This window comes from Artemia franciscana, chromosome 13 (genome assembly GCF_032884065.1).
Source record: "Artemia franciscana chromosome 13, ASM3288406v1, whole genome shotgun sequence".
Lineage (NCBI taxonomy): Eukaryota > Metazoa > Arthropoda > Branchiopoda > Anostraca > Artemiidae > Artemia > Artemia franciscana.
In genome coordinates this window covers 9,384,686-9,406,776 of record NC_088875.1, presented here as the reverse complement: position 1 = coordinate 9,406,776, position 22,091 = coordinate 9,384,686, and the positions used below count along the sequence as shown (strand labels likewise).

At 32.2% G+C, this 22,091-nt stretch overlaps 1 long non-coding RNA gene across 1 annotated transcript; it reads left to right on the top strand.

The window, feature by feature from the left end:
• Positions 1-19,008: 19,008 nt before the first annotated feature.
• Positions 19,009-21,884, top strand: LOC136035082 (uncharacterized). Its single transcript, XR_010619323.1, has 2 exons — positions 19,009-19,115; positions 21,673-21,884. It is a non-coding gene; the product is annotated as an uncharacterized LOC136035082 (long non-coding RNA).
• Positions 21,885-22,091: the final 207 nt, after the last annotated feature.

The following is a 22,091-nucleotide window of genomic DNA, read 5'->3' as shown; positions in this document are numbered from 1 at the left end:
TTTTTCTTTTTTTTAGTTTTTTTTAGTTTTTAGTTTTTTTAGTTTTTTACCTTTTTTTAGTTTTTTTAGTTTTTTTAGTTTTTTAGCTTTTTTATTTTTTTTATTAGTTTTTAGTTTTTTTTTGTAGTTTTTGCCTTTTTTTTAGTTTTTTTAGTTTTTTAGCTTTTTTATTAGTTTTTAGTTTTTTTGTAGTTTTTGCCTTTTTTTAGTTTTTTAGTTTTTTAGCTTTTTTATTTTTTTTATTAGTTTTTAGTTTTTTTTGTAGTTTTTGCCTTTTTTTAGTTTTTTCAGTTTTGACGTCACCTGATCCAGTTTTTTCAGGTGACGTCACCTGATCCACAGATCCACACACAGACAACTTATTTTTATATATATAGATATATATATATATATATATATATATATATATATATATATATATATATATATATATATATATATATATATATATATATATATATATATATATATATATATATATATATATATATATATATATATATCACAGGTGGGACATAGGGACACAACTACAATGGCGCGTAACTAATATGGCGCGTAACGACTTACGCGCCCGTTACGCGCTAATATGGCGCGTAACGGGGGGGCTTGGGGGGGGGGCGCGAAGCGCCCCCACCAACTAGGTGTTGGGGTGGCGCGAAGCGCCACCCCAACAGCTAGTATATATATAAAAATAAGTTTTTTGTGTGTCATGTCTGACAGTTGTCTGATAGTTGTGTCCCTGTGTCCCGGTCGTCATTTATATTCCCTGTGTCCCGGTCGTCATTTGTATCCCGGTGTCCCGGTCTGTATATACATTCGTTTTTTAGTTTTGTTTTTCTCCTTTATTTTTTTCCTTTTTTTTTCTTTTTTAGCTTATTTAGATTTTTAGATTTTTTAGTTTTTTTATTAGTTTTTAGTTTTTTTTTCTTTTTAGTTTTTTTGTCCCGGTCGTCATTTATATCCCCCTGTTTCTCCCGGTGTCCCCGTTGTAGTTGTGTCCCTGTGTCCCGGTCGTCATTTATATTCCCTGTGTCCCGGTCGTCATTTGTATCCCGGTGTACCGGTCTGTATATACATTCGTTTTTTAGTTTTGTTTTTCTCCTTTATTTTTTTTCCTTTTTTTTTCTTTTTTAGTTTATTTAGATTTTTAGATTTTTTAGTTTTTTTATTAGTTTTTAGTTTTTTTTTCTTTTTAGTTTTTTTGTAGTTTTTACCTTCTTTTTAGTTTTGTTACCTTTTTTAGTTTTTTTTTAGTTTTTTAGATGAAAATTTTTTTTAGTTTTTTCCTTTTTTTCTTTTTAGTTTTTTATTGGTTTTTACCTTTATGTTAGCTTATTTTTCAGTTTTTTCCTTTTTTTTAGTTTTTTTTTATTTTTTATTTTTTTTAGTTTTTTACCTTTTTTTAGTTTTTTTAGTTTTTTTAGTTTTTTTAGTTTTTTAGCTTTTTTACTTTTTTTATTAGTTTTTAGTTTTTTTGTAGTTTTTGCCTTTTTTTAGTTTTTTCAGTTTTTTTTTAGTTTTTTATTGGTTTTTACCTTTATTTTAGCTTATTTTTCAGTTTTTTCTTTTTTTTAGTTTTTTTTAGTTTTTAGTTTTTTTAGTTTTTTACCTTTTTTTAGTTTTTTTAGTTTTTTTAGTTTTTTAGCTTTTTTATTTTTTTTATTAGTTTTTAGTTTTTTTTTGTAGTTTTTGCCTTTTTTTTAGTTTTTTTAGTTTTTTAGCTTTTTTATTAGTTTTTAGTTTTTTTTGTAGTTTTTGCCTTTTTTTAGTTTTTTAGTTTTTTAGCTTTTTTATTTTTTTTATTAGTTTTTAGTTTTTTTTGTAGTTTTTGCCTTTTTTTAGTTTTTTCAGTTTTGACGTCACCTGATCCAGTTTTTTCAGGTGACGTCACCTGATCCACGATCCACAGATCCACAGACAACTTATTTTTATATATATAGATAGTTTTTTTTTTTACTTATGTCCTGGTCGTCATTTATACTCCCAGTGTCCCGGTGCTTTGTTGATTGCTAATCGAACATTCCTTTTGTCCTGGTCGCTTTCTCTTTGAGTTTCGTCATTTATTTTTTTCTTTTTTAGTTCTTTTAGTTTTTACCTTTTTTAGTTTTTTTTAGTTTTTTAGATGAAAATTTTTTTTAGTTTTTTCCTTTTTTTCTTTTTAGTTTTTTATTGGTTTTTTACTCTACTAGCTGTTGGGGTGGCGCTTCGCGCCAACCCAACACCTAGTTGGTGGGGTGCTTCGCGCCCCCCCAAGCCCCCCCCGCGCGCGTAAGTCGCTACGCGCCATTTTAGTTACGCGCCATTGTAGTTGTGTCCCTGTATCCCACCTGTGAACATAGATAGATTTATATATGTGTTTCAAACTACGTAAAACTTGCGAATATACAACATTCTTGGCTTTCCCATTGTCTGTGCATATACAAAGCCTTATATACTAATAATGACGTCATATGCAAACACTCTTTTTACAGACAAACAAACATGCATACACACAACTCGTTTTTATATAGATAGATAGATAAACATTCTTGGCTTTCCCATTGTCTGTGCATATACAAAGCCTTATGTACTAATAATGACGTCATATGCAAACACTCTTTTTAAAAACAAACAAACATGCATACACACAACTCGTTTTTATATAGATAAATAGATAGATAGATATAATACCAATTAACTGCGTAAAACTTGCGAATATACAACATTCTTATCTGTCCAATTGTCACTGCATATAAATAGATTGTCAGGTTTACCGATTCTCGAACATGCAACGTACAATTGTCCATGGGAAAAACAATCAGTATTAAGATCTATACCACATTTTTCTAATGATTGACATTGAGATTTGTTAATGGTGATTGCAAATGCTAATCGAATTGGAAATTGCAATCTTTTAAATTGAAAAGGCAGATCCGTTGGAATCATGTTAATGCGAGGAATAAGAAAAGCCTCGCCTTCAAAAGGCCCTGTCAAGATTGTGGCCTCTATTAGGTTTTCCATTGTTTTTTTTTTTACGGCAAGTCACGTGCCATTGCAAAGCTTTGGTGGGTTGATATTTCTAAAAAAGTATTATTGGTACGCCTATTTTTAGTTGTAGCATGTGTGGTGGAAACCCTGAAAGATCCACGGAATTTAAAAATTCAGATGGATAATTAACCGCTTCATTTGGTTCCAAAACTCTGTCGACTGACTTGTAAAGGACTGCCTGGTCTCGAATCTTGGTCAAAACAATATTGTTGATTTCGTGGACGTCTATATTTTTGGGTGCAAGAATCGCTCTGGTAAAATTGTTAATCTTCCAACGTTTGTGGTATTACCGTAATTTATAACTGCATCTCGCAAATGAATGTATTGTTCAGAGCGGAGCTTGGTCTGATTCAGGCGGATATATAGCAAACGTTCTGATTCAATTTTAGCATACATATCAACGACGAATTGGTGAAACAATTGACGGCATTTTAAAAGATATTCCCATTGTTTCACCATTGAATTTCAAGGTCTTGCAATAGGGACAAATTTTAGACATAGTCCCGATTTGAACACATCTACTCAAGCTATAATCATCGACTGGGCTGTACCTGAATGCCAGGCGATAACTTTCAGGTTGCTCTGATTCCTCGGCACGCTTTCTTTTCTTACTTTCTCTATCAGCAGCAAGCCTGATTTCTTGCTTTTCTTGCGATTCCTCGGCACGCCTTCTTTTTTCACTTTCTCTTTTAGCAGCAAGTCTGGTTTCATGTTGCTCTGGTAGTTTCTCGGCATGCCTTCTTTTTTCACTTTCTCTTTTAGCAGCAAGTCTGGTTTCATGTTGCTCTGGTAGTTCCTCGGCACGCCTTCTTTTTTCACTTTCTCTTTTAGCAGCAAGTCTGGTTTCGCGTTGCTCTGGTAGTTCCTCGGCACGCTTTCTGTTCTTTCTTTCTCTATCAGCCTCAAGCCTGTTTCCTTGCTGTTCTTTTGATTCCTCGGCACGCTTTTTTTCTTAATTTCTCTATCAGCCTCAAGCCTGTTTCCTTGCTGTTCTTTTGATTCCTCGGCACGCTTTCTTTTCTTACTTTCTCTATCAGAAGCAAGTTTTTTGGCATAGACTCTTTGATCATCTTCCTCGGCTGTTGCCATTGTAAGTTCATCAGTCATTTTACAGTTAAACATTAATCGATTTCTACGTGTTAAACATTTTTCCGTCCACGATCTCCTTACAATTAAGAATTTGTCTAAGAACGATTTTCTTAAATACTTTTAGTGACCTCATCGTCATAACGAACATGACGACAACTAACTTCATTACGACATGACGACATGATGACATGACGTAACTCGAAAGTTGCGTGTCTGTTGCCCTTGTAGGTTCTTCAGTCATTTTACGATTAAATATTTTTCCGTCCACGATCTTCTTACAATTAAAAATTTTTCTTTGAACGATTTTCTTAAATACTTTTAATGACGTCATCGTCTTATATATATATATATATATATATATATATATATATATATATATATATATATATATATATATATATATATATATATACTAGCTGTTGGGGTGGCGCTTTCGCAAGTTTTTATATTCGCAAGTTTTACGTAGTAAAACTTGCGAATTTACAACATTCTTTGCTGTCCCATCGTCTGTGCATATAAATAGATTGTCAGGTTTACCGACTCTTGAACATGCAACGCATGATGGTCCATGGGAAAACAATCCGTATTCAGATCTATACCTAATGATTCTATTGATTGTCCTTGAGCTTTGTTGATGGTGATTGCTAATCGACCATTTCCTTTGTTGCCGTCGTCATTTATATATCCCCCTGTGCCCCCCGGCGTCCCTGTTGTAGTTGTGTCCCTGTGCTCGGGTCGTCATTTCTATTCCCTGTGTCCCCGTCGTCATTTGTGTCCCGGTGTCCCAGTCTGTGATTTCTATTTGAGTGTCCCGGGCGTCATTTATATTCGTCAGGATATTGTAGGGCATCGTAGCATCGATGAGTTTAAGCAATTCTTGTCAACTGATTGTTTCGCCTATAAAGAATATTATCTCGAGGTAAGAACTGATCACCGACCACAACGATTGCCACTTTGTTGATAGTTGCGTATCAGGAGGCATCAATTCGATTGCTGTTTTTAAGCAGAAGCACTAAATTATTATTTTTGTGGAAAAGATGATATATATAAATATATATATATATATTTTCTTTTTAGTTTTTTTGTAGTTTTTACCTTTTTTAGTTTTTTTATTCTTTTGTATTAATGCTAAAGCCAAGGTTCAAACCTGGAGCCTCTCGGACCTAGAACCTGAAACATAACGCTTTACCAACTCAGCTACTTCGGCGTGAATACATTCGTTTTGAGCAGCTTCCTCGGGTGTTGCCATTGTAGGTTCTTCAGTCAATTTTACAATTAGAAATTTCTCTTTCAACGGTCTTCTTACAATTAAAAATTTGTCTTTGAACGATATTCTTAAATACCTGTGTCCTGGTCGTCATTTATATTGCCTGTGTCCCGGTCGTCATTTGTGTCCCGGTATCCCAGTCTGTAATTTCTCCTTGAGTGTCCCGGTCGTTATTTATATTCCCTCTGTCCCGGTCGTCATTTGTGTCCCGGTCTGTAATTTCTCTTTGAGTGTTTTTTCTTTTTAGTATTTTTTAGTTTTTTACATTTTTTCTTTTTTCAGTTTTCTTTTTCTTCTTTATTTTTCAGCTTCACTATGAAATACATATCGCCGAACCTTTGTTTTTTTAACTAAAATCTGGTAGGCATTGATGACCTTATCCAAGTCAAGATCCCAAACCCAATCATCATCGCTATCATTTTCAGTTTTGATATGTTTTGACTCTCGCTGTCCAGGTGGATCTTCATCTAACTGCGCGGTTTTGCGTTCTTTAGCCTCAAGCCTGTTTCCTTGCTGGTCTTTTGATTCCTCGGCACGCTTTCTTTTCTGACTTTCTCTATCAGCAGCAAGTTTTTTGGCATAGACTCTTTGAGCATCTTCATCGGATATATATATATATATATATATATATATATACTAGCTGTTGGGGTGGCGCTTCGCGCCACCCCAACACCTAGTTGGTGGGGTGCTTCGCGCCCCCCCAGCCCCCCTGCGCGTGTAAGTCGTTACGCGCCATATTAGTTACGGGCCATATTAGTTACGTGCCATTGTAGTTGTGTCCCTTTGTCCCACCTGTGAATATAGATAGATTTATATATGTGTTTCAAACTACGTAAAAATTGCGAATATACAACATTCTTGGCTTTCCCATTGTCAGTCTATATACAAAGCCGTATGTACTAATAATGACGTCATATGCAAACGCTCTTTTTACAAACAAACAAACATGCATACACACAACTCGTTTTTATATAGATAGATAGATAGATAGATACAATACAAATTAACTACGTAAAACTTGTGAATATACAACAGTCTTCGCTGTCCCATTGTCTGTGCGTATAAATAGATTGTCAGGTTTACCGACCCTCAAAGATGCAACATACAATTGTACATTGGTAAAGCAATCTGTATTAAGATCTATACCGCATTTTTCTAGTGATTGCCCTTGAGCTTTGTTGATGGTGGTTGCAAATGCTAATCGAATTGGGAATTGCAATCTTTTAAATTGAAAAAGAAGATCCGTTGGAATCATGGGAATGCGAGGAATAAGAACAGCCTCACCCTCATAAGGCCCTGTCAAGATTGTGGCATCTATTAGGTTTTCCATTTTTTTTTTTACGGCAAGTCGCGTGCCATTGCAAAGCTTTGGTGGGTTGATATTTCTTAAAAGTATTATTGGTACGCCTATTTTAGTTGTAGCAGGTGTGGTGGACACCCTGAAGGATCTATGGAATTTAAAAATTCAGATGGATAATTAACCGCTTCATTTGGATATTGCACGTGGGAGTTTCTGTAGAATGCAAGTTCAGAGGCAATTTCAAAGCGGAATGAGCAGTTCTTCCACCAGGCAGCAATGTTGCGGCTATTCCGAACGACGCAATTGCCAACGCTATATCATTTTTAGATCGAATTGATGCCAGAATCAGTTTTATCACAAACGTTTTACCAGTACCTCCTGGCGCATCCAAAAAGAAAATTTCTCCAACGTTGTTATCGACACAATGCATTATCGTATCATAAATGTCTTTTTGTTCCGACGTTAACTTGGAAATGTTATTTTGTACATACGACAATAGATCACTCGTACTGTAACTTTGTTCACGATCCAATTCTACACATATCAAAACAGCAGCGATACGGTTAGGTGAAGGCATTCCCAAATCCTGAAGAGGTTTGTATTTTTGACTTATATTTTTCCCATAACTCAGTAGGAGCTGATGGAGAGCAAGTTGTTAAAATGATGCGAAACAATGTACGAATTTGACTTGGGGTTGACGTTTCGCACGCGTCATTGATGCAGTTATCCCAGTGTTGGTCATTCTCCAATAAATTCAGAGCTTGGCATGCACTACGGTAAGTGTCATGTATAGTACCATTTACAGTCCTCAAATACTCAAAGGATGTCGGACCGGGTACATTCACCAAAAGCAGGCGTAGAAAGAAGCATTCATGTTGATTGGGGTGAACGGTGTAGAGTCTTCCTATCGTGTTATCTTTGAAGATGGTAGGTTGGCCGTCGACTGACTTACCCTGTTTTCGACGTTCAAATACTTTATTTTTAGTATTCCACGTGTAATACGAAGGCACTTCAGTATACAGCAGATTTTTTGCAAAAGAATCATTTTTGCAAAGCGAAAAAAAAGCTGTTAATGTTGTATCCGGTGGATTCAGGACTCTTTGTTGCACGTTGGTTTCCGTGAAATAAACACGTTGACCATTCTGTAAATGTACCGCTAAGTGAACAACAGCTGGACTACGTTCATGTATCGGAAATGAAAGAATTCGCCAAACAGCTTCATTACTGTTTATGTATCTTCCAGCCTGATATTCTACGATTTCATCGAAATCTTTGATTTCGGACTGCAAGCCAAAAACTGCCATGTCACTGCCTTTGTTGACGTATTTACATATGTATTTGATTGCCTTTACGGAGTTACAGTATTCAACGTTTATGTGTGCATTAAATGTTTTCGATAATAATGGGGAATATGGAACAACCCACTGGTTATCTACTTCGATGGTGGTACCGTTACGCTTCTTTATTATTGCTGTTTTACCGCCATCTTCAGTAGATCTTCTTCTATTTTGTGGGTAACCATCATTGCCAGTAATTGTTTTGGGTACTAAAAGTCGAGGATATTGCTTTGTGCACCTTCCTTTGGCCATGCATGGTGAATTTTCGTTCAGTGCACCGCAAGGTCCATGTATCATATTTTTTACAATAATATCATGTAACCCCTTATCGACATTTTTATCAGGTATTTCAGCGGAAATCACATCATCAATTTCGTTTGAAGTAATTTTTTTATGTAGCCAGATTAGTATATGTGCGTGTGGCAAACCTCGTTTTTGCCATTCCACTGAGTACATCCAGCATCGCACTGACCCAAATACTTCATGTTTTACAAGGTAGTTTAGCCTCAAGCCTGTTTCCCTGCTGGTCTTTTGATTCCTCGGCACGCCTTCTTTTTTCACTTTCTCTTTTAGCAGCAAGTCTGCTTTCGCGTTGCTCTGGTAGTTCCTCGGCACGCTTTCTTTTCTGACTTTCTCTATCAGCAGCAAGTTTTTTGGTATAGACTCTTTGAGCATCTTCATCAGTCATTGTAAACTTAAACATTAATAGATTTCTACGCGAACATATGTCTTATATAACTTGAATGACGTCACCTTCAAGCAAAAATGACGGCAACTAATTTCATGACGTCAGCCGAAACATGACGTCACCTGATCCACAGATCCACAGATCCACAGACAGACAGACAACTTATTTTTATATATATATATATATATATATATATATATATATATATATATATATATATATATATATATATATATATATATATATATATATATATATATATATATATATATATATATATAAATAAGTTGTCTGTCCGTTACGCCAGATTATATCTTCTATATATATAAAAGAAAACAAACTAGAATGTAAAAACTGGAAATTGCATAAATATTTCGAAATATTTTGACAATAGATTAAAGTAATTCGAAAAAAGAAAAATGGTAAAAAACTAAAAAAAAAACTAAAAGGAAAAAACTAAAAAATTAAAAATTAAAAAATTAAAAAAAGAAAAAACCTAAAAAGAAAAACGTAAAAAAATAAAAGATAAAAAACTAAAAAAAACTAAAAAAAGCTAAAAAACTAAAAAAAAAAATAAAAATGAACTGGGAATTGCACAAATATTTCAATATATTTTGACAATAGATTAAAGTAATTCGAAAACCTTAAAACAGATACCCAAAACTATTATAAATTGTTGGAGCTTTAGCATGCTTGGCACGTAAAGATTTGTCCAAGTGTCAATGTTAGAATGAACATTGACAAACTGAAGAAAACAAATCAATAAACAGAAGAAACTAAAAAAAAGAAAACTAAAAAAGAAAAAAACTAAGAAAAGAAAAAGCTAAAAAACAAAAAAAAAACAAAAAGGAAACTGTATCTATATATATAAAAATAAGTTGTATATATGCATGTTTGTTTGTTTGTGGGTTTGCATTTGACGTCATTATAAGTATATAAGGCTTTGTATATGACGTCATTATAAGATGACACTACAGACCGTGACACCGGGACACAAACGACGACCGGGACACCGGGACAGAGAGAATATAATGACGACCGGGACGCTCAAAGAGAAATTACAGACTGGGAGACCTGGACACAGGGACACAACTACAACGGGGACGCCGGGGGCACAGGGGGATATATAAATGACGACGGGGACACAGGGAATGTTCGATTAGCAATCACCATCAACAAAGCTCAAGGGCAATCGTTAGAAAAATGCGGTATAGATATGAATACGGATTGTCTTCCCATGGCCAATTATTATGTTGCATGTTCAAGAGTTTTACCAACTCTTGAACATGCAACATAATAATTGGCCATGGGAAGACAATCCGTATTCATATCTATACCGCATTTTTGTGGATCTGTGGATCAGGTGACGTCACCTGAAAAAACTGGATCAGGTGACGTCAAAACTGAAAAAACTAAAAAAAGGCAAAAACTACAAAAAAAACTAAAAACTAATAAAAAAATAAAAAAGCTAAAAAACTAAAAAAACCAAAAAAAGGCAAAAACTACAAAAAAAAACTAAAAACTAATAAAAAAGCTAAAAAACTAAAAAAACTAAAAAAAGGCAAAAACTACAAAAAAAACTAAAAACTAATAAAAAAAAATGAAAAAGCTAAAAAACTAAAAAAACTAAAAAAACTAAAAAAAGGTAAAAAACTAAAAAAACTAAAAACTAAAAAAAACTAAAAAAAAGGAAAAAACTGAAAAATAAGCTAAAACAAAGGTAAAAACCAATAAAAAACTAAAAAAAAACTGAAAAAACTAAAAAAAGGCAAAAACTACAAAAAAAACTAAAAACTAATAAAAAAAGTAAAAAAGCTAAAAAACTAAAAAAACTAAAAAAACTAAAAAAAGGTAAAAAACTAAAAAAAATAAAAAATAAAAAAAAACTAAAAAAAAGGAAAAAACTGAAAAATAAGCTAAAATAAAGGTAAAAACCAATAAAAAACTAAAAAGAAAAAAAGGAAAAAACTAAAAAAAATTTTAATCTAAAAAACTAAAAAAAACTAAAAAAGGTAAAAACTAAAAGAACTAAAAAAGAATAAAATAAATGACGACACTCAAAGAGAAAGCGACCAGGACAAAAGGAATGTTCGATTAGCAATCAACAAAGCACCGGGACACAGGGAGTATAAATGACGACCAGGACATAAGTAAAAAAAAAAAACTAACAAAACTAAAAAGAAGGTAAAAACTACAAAAAAACTAAAAAGAAAAAAAAACTAAAAACTAATAAAAAAACTAAAAAATCTAAAAATCTAAATAAACTAAAAAGAAAAAAAAAAGGAAAAAAATAAAGGAGAAAAACAAAACTAAAAAACGAATGTATATACAGACCGGGACACCGGGATACAAATGACGACCGGGACACAGGGAATATAAATGACGACCGGGACATAGGGACACAACTACAACGGGGACACCGGGGGAAACAGGGGGATATAAATGACGACCGGGACACCGGGACAGGGAATGGTCGATTAGCAATCACCATCAACAAAGCTCAAGGGCAATCATTAGAATCATGAGGTATAGATCTGAATACAGATTGTTTTCCCATGGACCATTATATGTTGCATGTTCAAGAGTCGGTAAACCTGACAATCTATTTATATGCAAAGACAATGGGACAGCAAAGAATGTTGTATATTCGCAAGTTTTACGTAGTTAAAACCATATATATATATATATATATATATATATATATATATATATATATATATATATATATATATATATATATATATATATATATATATATATATATATATATATATATATATATATATATATATATATATATATATATATATATATATATATATATATATATCTATATTCACAGGTGGGACATAGGGACACAACTACAATGGCGCGTAACTATTATGGCGCGTAACGACTTACGCGCGCGGGGAGGCTTGGGGGGGGGGCGCGAAGCGCCCCCACCAACTAGGTGTTGGGGTGGCGCGAAGCGCCACCCCAACAGCTAGTATGTATATATATATATACATATATATATATATATATATATATATATATATATATATATATATATATATATATATATATATATATATATATATATATATATATATATATATATATATATGTTTTTAACTACGTAAAACTTGCGAATATACAACATTCTTTGCTGTCCCATCGTCTGTGCATATAAATAGATTGTCAGGTTTACCGACTCTTGAACATGGAACGAATAATGGTCCATGGGAAAACAATCCGTATTCAGATCTATACCTCATGATTCTATTGATTGCCCTTGAGCTTTTTAAGCAGAAGCACTAAATTATTATTTTTGTGGAAAAGATGATATATATATATATATTTTCTTTTTAGTTTTTTTGTAGTTTTTACCTTTTTTAGTTTTTTTCTTCTTTTGTATTAATGCTAAAGCCAAGGTTCAAACCTGGAGCCTCTCGGACCTAGAACCTGAAACATAACGCTTTACCAACTCAGCTACTTCGGCGTGAATACATTCGTTTTGAGCAGCTTCCTCGGGTGTTGCCATTGTAGGTTCTTCAGTCATTTTACAATTAGAAATTTCTCTTTCAACGGTCTTCTTACAATTAAAAATTTGTCTTTGAACGATATTCTTAAATACCTGTGTCCTGGTCGTCATTTATATTGCTTGTGTCCCGGTCGTCATTTGTGTCCCGGTATCCCAGTCTGTAATTTCTCCTTGAGTGTCCCGGTCGTTATTTATATTCCCTCTGTCCCGGTCGTCATTTGTGTCCCGGTCTGTAATTTCTCTTTGAGTGTTTTTTCTTTTTAGTATTTTTTAGTTTTTACATTTTTTCTTTTTTCAGTTTTCTTTTTCTTCTTTATTTTTCAGCTTCACTATGAAATACATATCGCTGAACCTTTGTTTTTTTTAACTAAAATCTGGTAGGCATTGATGACCTTATCCAAGTCAAGATCCCAAACCCAATCATCATCGCTATCATTTTCAGTTTTGATATGTTTTGACTCTCGCTGTCCAGGTGGATCTTCATCTAACTGCGCGGTTTTGCGTTCTTTAGCCTCAAGCCTGTATCCTTGCTGTTCTTTTGATTCCTCGGCACGCTTTCTTTTCTGACTTTCTCTATCAGCAGCAAGTTTTTTGGCATAGACTCTTTGAGCATCTTCATCGGCTTTTGCCATTGTAAGTTCATCAGTCATTTTAAACTTAAACATTAATAGATTTCTACGTGAACATATATGTCTTAAATATCCTTAATGACGTCACCGTCATAGCAAAAATGACGACAACTAACTTCATGACGCCAGTCGACACAGAAACATGACGTCAGCTGATCCACAGACAGACAACTTATTTTTATATATATAGATATATATATATATATATATATATATATATATATATATATATATATATATATATATATATATATATATATATATATATATATATATATATATATATATATATATATATATATGTTTTTAACTACGTAAAACTTGCGAATATACAACATTCTTCGCTGTCCCATTGTCTGTGCATATAAATAGATTGTCAGGTTTACTGACTCTTGAACATGCAACATATAATTGTCCATGGGAAAACAATCCCTATTCAGGTATACTGAATTTTTCTAATGATTGCCCTTGAGCTTTGTTGATGATGATTGCTAATCGAACATTCCCTGTGCTCCTGTCGTCATTTATATATCCTCCTGTATGCTCTACCAATATTAGTTACGCGCCATTGTAGTTGTATCCCTGTGTCTTTAGTTATATTATTGGTTTTTACCTTTTTTTTAGCTTTTTTAGTTTTTTCTTTTTTCTTTTTAGTTTTTTAGTTTTTTTTTCTTTTTCAGTTTTTAGTTTTTTTTTAGTTTTTTTATTTGTTTTTAGTTTTTCTTTCTTTTTAGTTTTTTTAGTTTTTACCTTTTTTTAGTTTTTGGTTTTGTAGTTTTTACGTTTTTTAGTTTTTTTTTCTTTTTTAGTTTTTTACCTTTTATTAGTTTTTTTAAATATTTTAGCTTTTTTTGGTTTTTTTATTTTTTTTTCTTTTTATTTTATTTTGTAGTTTTTACCTTTTTTAGTTTTTTTCTTCTTTTGTATTCAAGGTTCGAATTTGGAACCTCCCGAACCTAGAACCTGGAAAATACCGCGTTACCAACTCAGCTACATCGGCTTGTATACTTTCGTTTTTGAATTGGTATATGAAGAAATAATTCAGACGTCATATGCGGACAGACAGACAGACAGACATAACCCACAAACAACTTATTTATATATATATATATATATATATATATATATATATATATATATATATATATATATATATATATATATATATATATATATATATATATATACATATATATATATATATATATATATATATATATATATATATATATATATATATATATATATATAAATAAGTTGTGTGTCTGTTGCCATTGTAGGCTCTTCAGTCATTTTACAATTAAACATTTTTCCGTCCACGATCTTCTTACAATTAAGAATTTGTCTAAGAACGATTTTCTTAAATACTTTTAATGACCTCATCGTCATTACGAACATGACGACAACTAACTTCATTACGACATGAAGACATGATGACATGACGTAACTCGAAAGTTGTGTGTCTGTTGCCCTTGTAGGTTCTTCAGTCATTTTGCGATTATATATTTTTCCGTCCACGATCTTCTTACAATTAAAAATTTGTCTTTGAACGATTTTCTTAAATACTTTTAATGACGTCATCGTCATAACAAACATGACAACAACTAACTTTATGACAACATGACGACATGATGACATGACGTCACTCGACAGACAGACATTACCCACAAACAACTTATTTATATATATATAGATAGATATATATAGATATATAGATTTTAGAGACTGTCATTTACTCTGAAGCAAGTAGCTTCTAAGCTATAGTCAATCAAAATTTATTTCAAAATTTTCAATGGTTTTCTAGTTTTAAAGACCATCATAAAATTGTTATGCAGTTTATCTTCTATATATATAAAAATAAGTTGTCTGTCCGTTACGCCAGATTATATCTTCTATATATAAAAAAGAAAACAAACTAGAATGTAAAAACTGGAAATTGCATAAATATTTCGAAATATTTTGACAATAGATTAAAGTAATTCGAAAAAAGAAAAATGGAATAACTAAAAAAAAAAACTAAAAAGAAAAAACTAAAAATTAAAAATTAAAAAAATTAAAAAAGAAAAAACCTAAAAAGAAAAAACCTAAAAAAATAAAAAAGATAAAAACTAAAAAAAAACTAAAAAAGCTAAAAAACTAAAAAAAAAGAAAAAACTAAAAAAAAACAAACTGGGAATTGCACAAATATTTCAATATATTTTGACAATAGATTAAAGTAATTCGAAAACCTTAAAACAGATACCCCAAATTTGAGGTTTAATATAAATTGTTGGAGCTTTAGCATGCTTGGCACGTAAAGATTTTTCCAAGTGTCAATGTTAGAATGAACATTGACAAATTGAAGAAAACAAATCAATAAAAAGAAGAAACTAAAAAACGAAAAAACTAAAAAAGAAAAAAAAAACTAAAGAAGAAACTGTATCTATATATATAAAAATCTATATATCTATATATATAAAAATAAGTTGTCTGTGTGTGGATCTGTGGATGGATCAGGTGACGTCACCTGAAAAAACTGGATCAGGTGACGTCAAAACTGAAAAAACTAAAAAAAGGCAAAAACTACAAAAAAAACTAAAAACTAATAAAAAAAATAAAAAAGCTAAAAAACTAAAAAAACTAAAAAAGGCAAAAACTACAAAAAAAAACTAAAAACTAATAAAAAAGCTAAAAAACTTAAAAAACTAAAAAAAGGCAAAAACTACAAAAAAAACTAAAAACTAATAAAAAAAATAAAAAAGCTAAAAAACTAAAAAAACTAAAAAAACTAAAAAAAGGTAAAAAACTAAAAAAACTAAAAACTAAAAAAAACTAAAAAAAAGGAAAAAACTGAAAAATAAGCTAAAATAAAGGTAAAAACCAATAAAAAACTAAAAAAAAACTGAAAAAACTAAAAAAAGGCAAAAACTACAAAAAAAACTAAAAACTAATAAAAAAAGTAAAAAAGCTAAAAAACTAAAAAAACTAAAAAAAACTAAAAAAAGGTAAAAAACTAAAAAAAATAAAAAATAAAAAAAAACTAAAAAAAAGGAAAAAACTGAAAAATAAGCTAAAATAAAGGTAAAAACCAATAAAAAACTAAAAAGAAAAAAAGGAAAAAACTAAAAAAAAATTTCATCTAAAAAACTAAAAAAAACTAAAAAAGGTAAAAACTAAAAAACTAAAAAAGAAAAAAATAAATGACGACACTCAAAGAGAAAGCGACCAGGACAAAAGGAATGTTCGATTAGTAATCAACAAAGCACCGGGACACAGGGAGTATAAATGACGACCAGGACATAAGTAAAAAAAAAACTAACAAAACTAAAAAGAAGGTAAAAACTACAAAAAAACTAAAAAGAAAAAAAAACTAAAAACTAATAAAAGAACTAAAAAATCTAAAAATCTAAATAAACTAAAAAAGAAAAAAAAAGGAAAAAAATAAAGGAGAAAAACAAAACTTAAAAAAAGGCAAAAACTACAAAAAAAACTAAAAACTAATAAAAAAAGTAAAAAAGCTAAAAAACTAAAAAAACTAAAAAAACTAAAAAAAGGTAAAAAACTAAAAAAAAAAAATAAAAAAAAACTAAAAAAAAGGAAAAAACTGAAAAATAAGCTAAAATAAAGGTAAAAACCAATAAAAAACTAAAAAGAAAAAAAGGACAAAAGGAATGTTCGATTAGCAATCAACAAAGCACCGGGACACAGGGAGTATAAATGACGACCAGGACATAAGTAAAAAAAAAACTAACAAAACTAAAAAGAAGGTAAAAACTACAAAAAAACTGAAAAGAAAAAAAAACTAAAAACTAATAAAAAAACTAAAAAATCTAAAAATCTAAATAAACTAAAAAAGAAAAAAAAAAGGAAAAAAATAAAGGAGAAAAACAAAACTAAAAAACGAATGTATATACAGACCGGGACACCGGGATACAAATGACGACCGGGACACAGGGAATATAAATGACGACCGGGACACAGGGACACAACTACAACGGGGACACCGGGGGAAACAGGGGGATATAAATGACGACCGGGACACCGGGACAGGGAATGGTCGATTAGCAATCACCAGCAACAAAGCTCAAGGGCAATCATTAGAATCATGAGGTATAGATCTGAATACAGATTGTTTTCCCATGGACCATTATATGTTGCATGTTCAAGAGTCGGTAAACCTGACAATCTATTTATATGCAAAGACAATGGGACAGCAAAGAATGTTGTATATTCGCAAGTTTTACGTAGTTAAAACCATATATATATATCTATATTCACAGGTGGGACATAGGGACACAACTACAATGGCGCGTAACTATTATGGCGCGTAACGACTTACGCGCGCGGGGGGGCTTGGGGGGGGGGGCGCGAAGCGCCCCCACCAACTAGGTGTTGGGGTGGCGCGAAGCGCCACCCCAACAGCTAGTAAAATAATAATTTTACATAATAACTTCCGTGATTCTGAACTGAAAACTAAGATAAAAAAAGGAAAAAATTCTACACAAAAAAGTACTGTGTTATAGAAATATACAGCTTAGAAATTAAGCCAAAAAATGTTTGGTTCAAGAATGCAACCATATATTGACAACATTTGCTACCACAAATCTATACAAAAATGCAGTTTTTCGTAAAAAAAAATTTTGTTCTTGAAAATATTTTTTTTAATTATTAAAGATTCTTGAATACATCAATTTCCTTTCCAATGAGCCATTAAACAGCTCTCTCTGATCTCCCAGTGCCAATCGAGCAGAGGAAAAAAAAGGAGAAAAATATACTGTCGATACAGAATATTGTAGTTCAAGCTAGTTTTCTTGTTTTTTCAAGCCGATATATGTTCTTTGTTATTCAAGCCAAGAACCCGTAGTTTCCAATCTAGGAGTTTAGGACGAGACGGTTCTAATAGTGTACTTTGTTTTTTGATCGGACTCTAATTTAAAGAGTTGTGGGTTATTTTTTTTTTTACTCTGGGAAGTGATCGTTTCTTACTAGGTTGCTAGCTACCGCTACAACCTGAATATTCTATGTTTCATGTTATACCCACAAAATCATTCGTAGAGTAGTTAGAACCTATCAAAAAAACAAGATCAACATTAAAATTTTCGTGATTTTCTCTAGTTTGAATTAAAGAAGAATAAAATCATTGCTCAAACACAATAAACATTTTGCAGTTTACATGATAGCTTAGCGATCCGTGAAGTAAAATTATCTTACTTATAAGGAATTTCTCCAATTTCCACTCACTAATCAGATTTTTTGTTAAAACCCTAAAGGAACTACCCTATTTTATATAACTATATTCTACGCACTTTTGATTATGTTAAAAATACCATTTTTATCTTCATATGCAAGGTGATTTAATAACCATTGCCACTATAGTGTTGTACAAACATGAAATTTTTCGTAAAAAATTGCTTCGATTTTGAAAACTTATTTTTTTGATTACAAAAGGGATGAGATGTAGCAATTTTTTTTCAAGTAAGCCATTAAACAGCTTTTTAGATTTTCCAGTGCCTCGCTAGCTGTAGAGAAGGGAAAAACGAAAAAAAAAATATGCCATCGATGCAGAATATTCTGCTTTGAGCCACTTTTTCTGTTTTTCAAGCTAATGAATTTTTACATTATTCAAGCCAGTGGAAAATTAGTTTCCTATATAAGGGTATTGGACAAGGCAGCTCTACTTGTGTCATTTTTTAATTGACTCTAATTGTAGGAGTTATGGGTTTTTGTATATCTTAGTGTGGGACGTGATCGTCTTTTTCTAGGTTGCTAGCTATCGCTGCAACCCGGATTATGCGACGTTGCCAGTTAACGCAAAATAAAACAAAACATTTATTGGTATTTTCCTAAATGGAATAAAGGCAAGACAATCTTGGCAAGGGTTTTGATCATCTTTATGGCATGTCCGGATCTGAAAAGGTATTTTAAGGAAGTGAAGGGGAAGAATTGGATAGCATTAGTCCCTTATTTGATTTCATTGCAGGGAGTTTTTCTTGAATATATTGAGGAATACTACTCAGATCTAATAAACTTCTCGGGAACCTTGCATCCCTAGGTGCACCCCCAGCCCCCTGCTTAGATCCCTACCTAAATATTTTCTTATATTCGCAATCAAATATTTTAAATTTTCGATGAAAAAAGTAAATTGACGATAATTATAATTTAAAATAAGTTTTGTCTATTTTAGGTCAAACCTGTCTATCCTGAGAATATATTTTGGCAGACCAGAGTTTGACAAGCATATCAGACAGATTCGCTACTCTTGGGTGGACTTTACATGTAAGTTTGCAAAACACTCAAGGCATGTTTTATAAAAGTAAATATCCTTCCATATCATTCCTTAACATTCCTATTTAACTATGTTTTCTAAAGAAAGAAATTAATTAAAGAAGAATTTAGTCTATTAACCTGTTCTGATTGTTCTGAGCACATGTTGATTCGATATATTTCGTGGTATGAATGCGGAAAGATTGGGCCCTAAGTAATGAGCCATATTCCTTCGATGTATTTTTTTTTCTTGGTTATGAAGGATGAAATGTATGGTCGTAGAAACTCTAGAGGGGGCTATTAGATTTGAAATTCAAATGTCTAGACATCTTTTTGACAGTCGAAAATGTTTATTGTGAAGCAATCCTCTCTGCTGTGACCTTTTTACCACCCACCTTCCGAAATTCTCACGAGATCTGGTAAAATTTTTGAATAGTCATTTTGTTCATAATAGTTGAAAGAACAAAATTGATTTGTCTCCAAGAACAATGAAGACCTAAAAGGAGGCAAGGGCTGTAATGTTGGTAATTTCCAATTATTTTACACAAGTGTTTCATAATGGAAACAGGTGGGCGCGTTTAGTTTTAGGTGGACAGCTGAATGAAAGCTGTTCAAGGATAGTACTCTGGGGCAAAAATCAGACATCACGATAGGGGGGGGGGGCTCAAGGTCAAAGGAATAGCCCGAAATTACTGTTTTCTTAATCAGTTTGAACTTACACTTGTAATTCCTTGAATGACAGGAAAATAATGTAACAAAAAATTGTCCCGGGGCACTGTCTCTTCAAAACTAGGACCATAACCTTTTTCCGATTGGTTCGATTTTTTAATCTGAAGTCCTTGGGCTAAGAGTTCCAATTACAGAAAGAAAAATTAAAAAAAATCCATTTCATCAAAAATGAGATCCCACAAAGAACCAGAAAAGGGCCAGCAAACATTTTCCCCTAGTTATCTTGTCTGGACATAGGTAGTCATGGAAACTTTTTAGGGTCTCCATCATTTGAAATTTGATAGTTCTTGTCTCTTTTATGGAGATGAAAGTGATCGGAGACAAGTCTCTGTCCCTTGCTTTTTCTGCTACTATCCCTCCCCATTCATCCCACTAAGATATTGGATGGAAATTTTTATGTTTTTCTGTTTCTTTTATATAAAAAATGTTTCTGCAAAACTTCAGAAACACCGATAGGCCTAATAAGTGTATTTCAGGAATCGTCATAATGCCGTATTCCCCAGGGATAATAGCCATAAGTTATGTCAAATATCCTTATTAACTGAGAGGAATTAGTGGAAGAGGCAGCCATGTTTGGCCTTGCCAATTTGATCATCAAGAAACCGTTAGGGATTATTCGCTAGGACAACATTTGCATAGTCTTACATCGTTATTCTCTAGAACCAACTAGCATCCCTAAGTATATCAAAAGAAGCTATGCACACCTAAATTTTCAACTTACCTGAAATATCACAGGAAGAACTAGGGTTTAATTAAAAACTTGCAAGGTTTTTGAGGCAGAGGGGTCAATTGACTTCTAGCTATTACTTGGAAGTGTTTTTTCGAAACATAGTATGTGCATCTAGGTTATCAAAAAGGACGATCAGTAATATCTTAAAAACAGCTCAGGGTATGAAGTTAAAATATTCAGGTACTGTTGGAGAAAGGAGGGCGATGGGAGGAATGACAAGAATATTTAAAATGTTGTGCAAGGCTGAGAGGGAAGGGCAGAACACTTTTTTCTAATGTCTATCAAAATATTTGATACTAAGAGCGCCTATGGGAATTTTAAAAAGAATGTTTAGAATCACATTAAAAGTTAAAACGTCTTGTGGTGGTGCAGTGGGTTTGAGCTTAGATTGGTAAAACGGGACCCACTGATCGAACCTTGCTGTAGCAACACTATACATGGACGACGCAGGGACCTTATAGTCAAGAAGCGTCGTTAATCTGATTACCTTTTTTAAACTTAGAACGATCAGAAGCTATTTCGTCTTTGAGGAGGACTGATTCTTCCTTAGCCCACTACTCTTTACTCTTAGGTTTTATATCACTTTGCTGAAAGAATTTATGAGCAACAAATGTAGTTAATGCACAAAATGTAGAATGCACATTTTTCAAAAAATATTTTTACAGAGTGAGTGGAACTTTCATTCTATCTGCAGCTATACTTCACCAATTATCCTACATTCATTCGAAATTTTGATATTTGGGGTAATTTACTTAGTTTTAATGCTCTAGTATTACAATTTACCATTTGCTGACTGATTCTTTTAAATCCATTCCTTTCGGATTTACAGAGCAACAATTGTCTAATCTTATATCCATTTAATATATTTATTAAGTTTCGAATAGACCGCTAAAGATGAGCAATTCCTTTCGAAGTTTACACAGCACATTTAAGCACTTGTTAGTTTCATCGGAAAGACGGTATTCTCTTTTTGAATTTTCTTTTGCCTTCCATCATTTGAAGCAGATTATAGAACCATCTATGAATAGCCTTTAAACTAAATCTCAGAATCCAGGTTATACTAGCTACTGAATTTTCTATCACCAGATTAACTTTTATCTTCATTTTCAGCCTCTGTTGGAGGTCTACTAAGTCTTAGCTGTGGATTCAGTATAATCACTGTCTTCGAATGCTTATATTTATTCATTAAGAAAAGGCAATAGCATGTTCAAGTCAACTGGATGACGAGTCAGCTAGAAAAGTAACACTGAAGCCCTTAGCTGACTCCATATCAAATGTTTCTGTCTATGATAACTTCACAAATACACGTAGATATTATTTAATTTTCTGGCCCAGTTTAACTCTGCTGTTTCTTTGTGTTTCCAAGTCGTTCTACAGCATATATAGCGTACCTATTATTTCTGTAAACTGCTCCTACTATTAATTAAATAAAAAAAACTAATTTTTTTAGCTGAAAGTAAGGAGCGACATTAAAACTTAAAACGAACAGAAATTACTCCGTATATGAAATGGGTTGTCCCCTCCGCAAT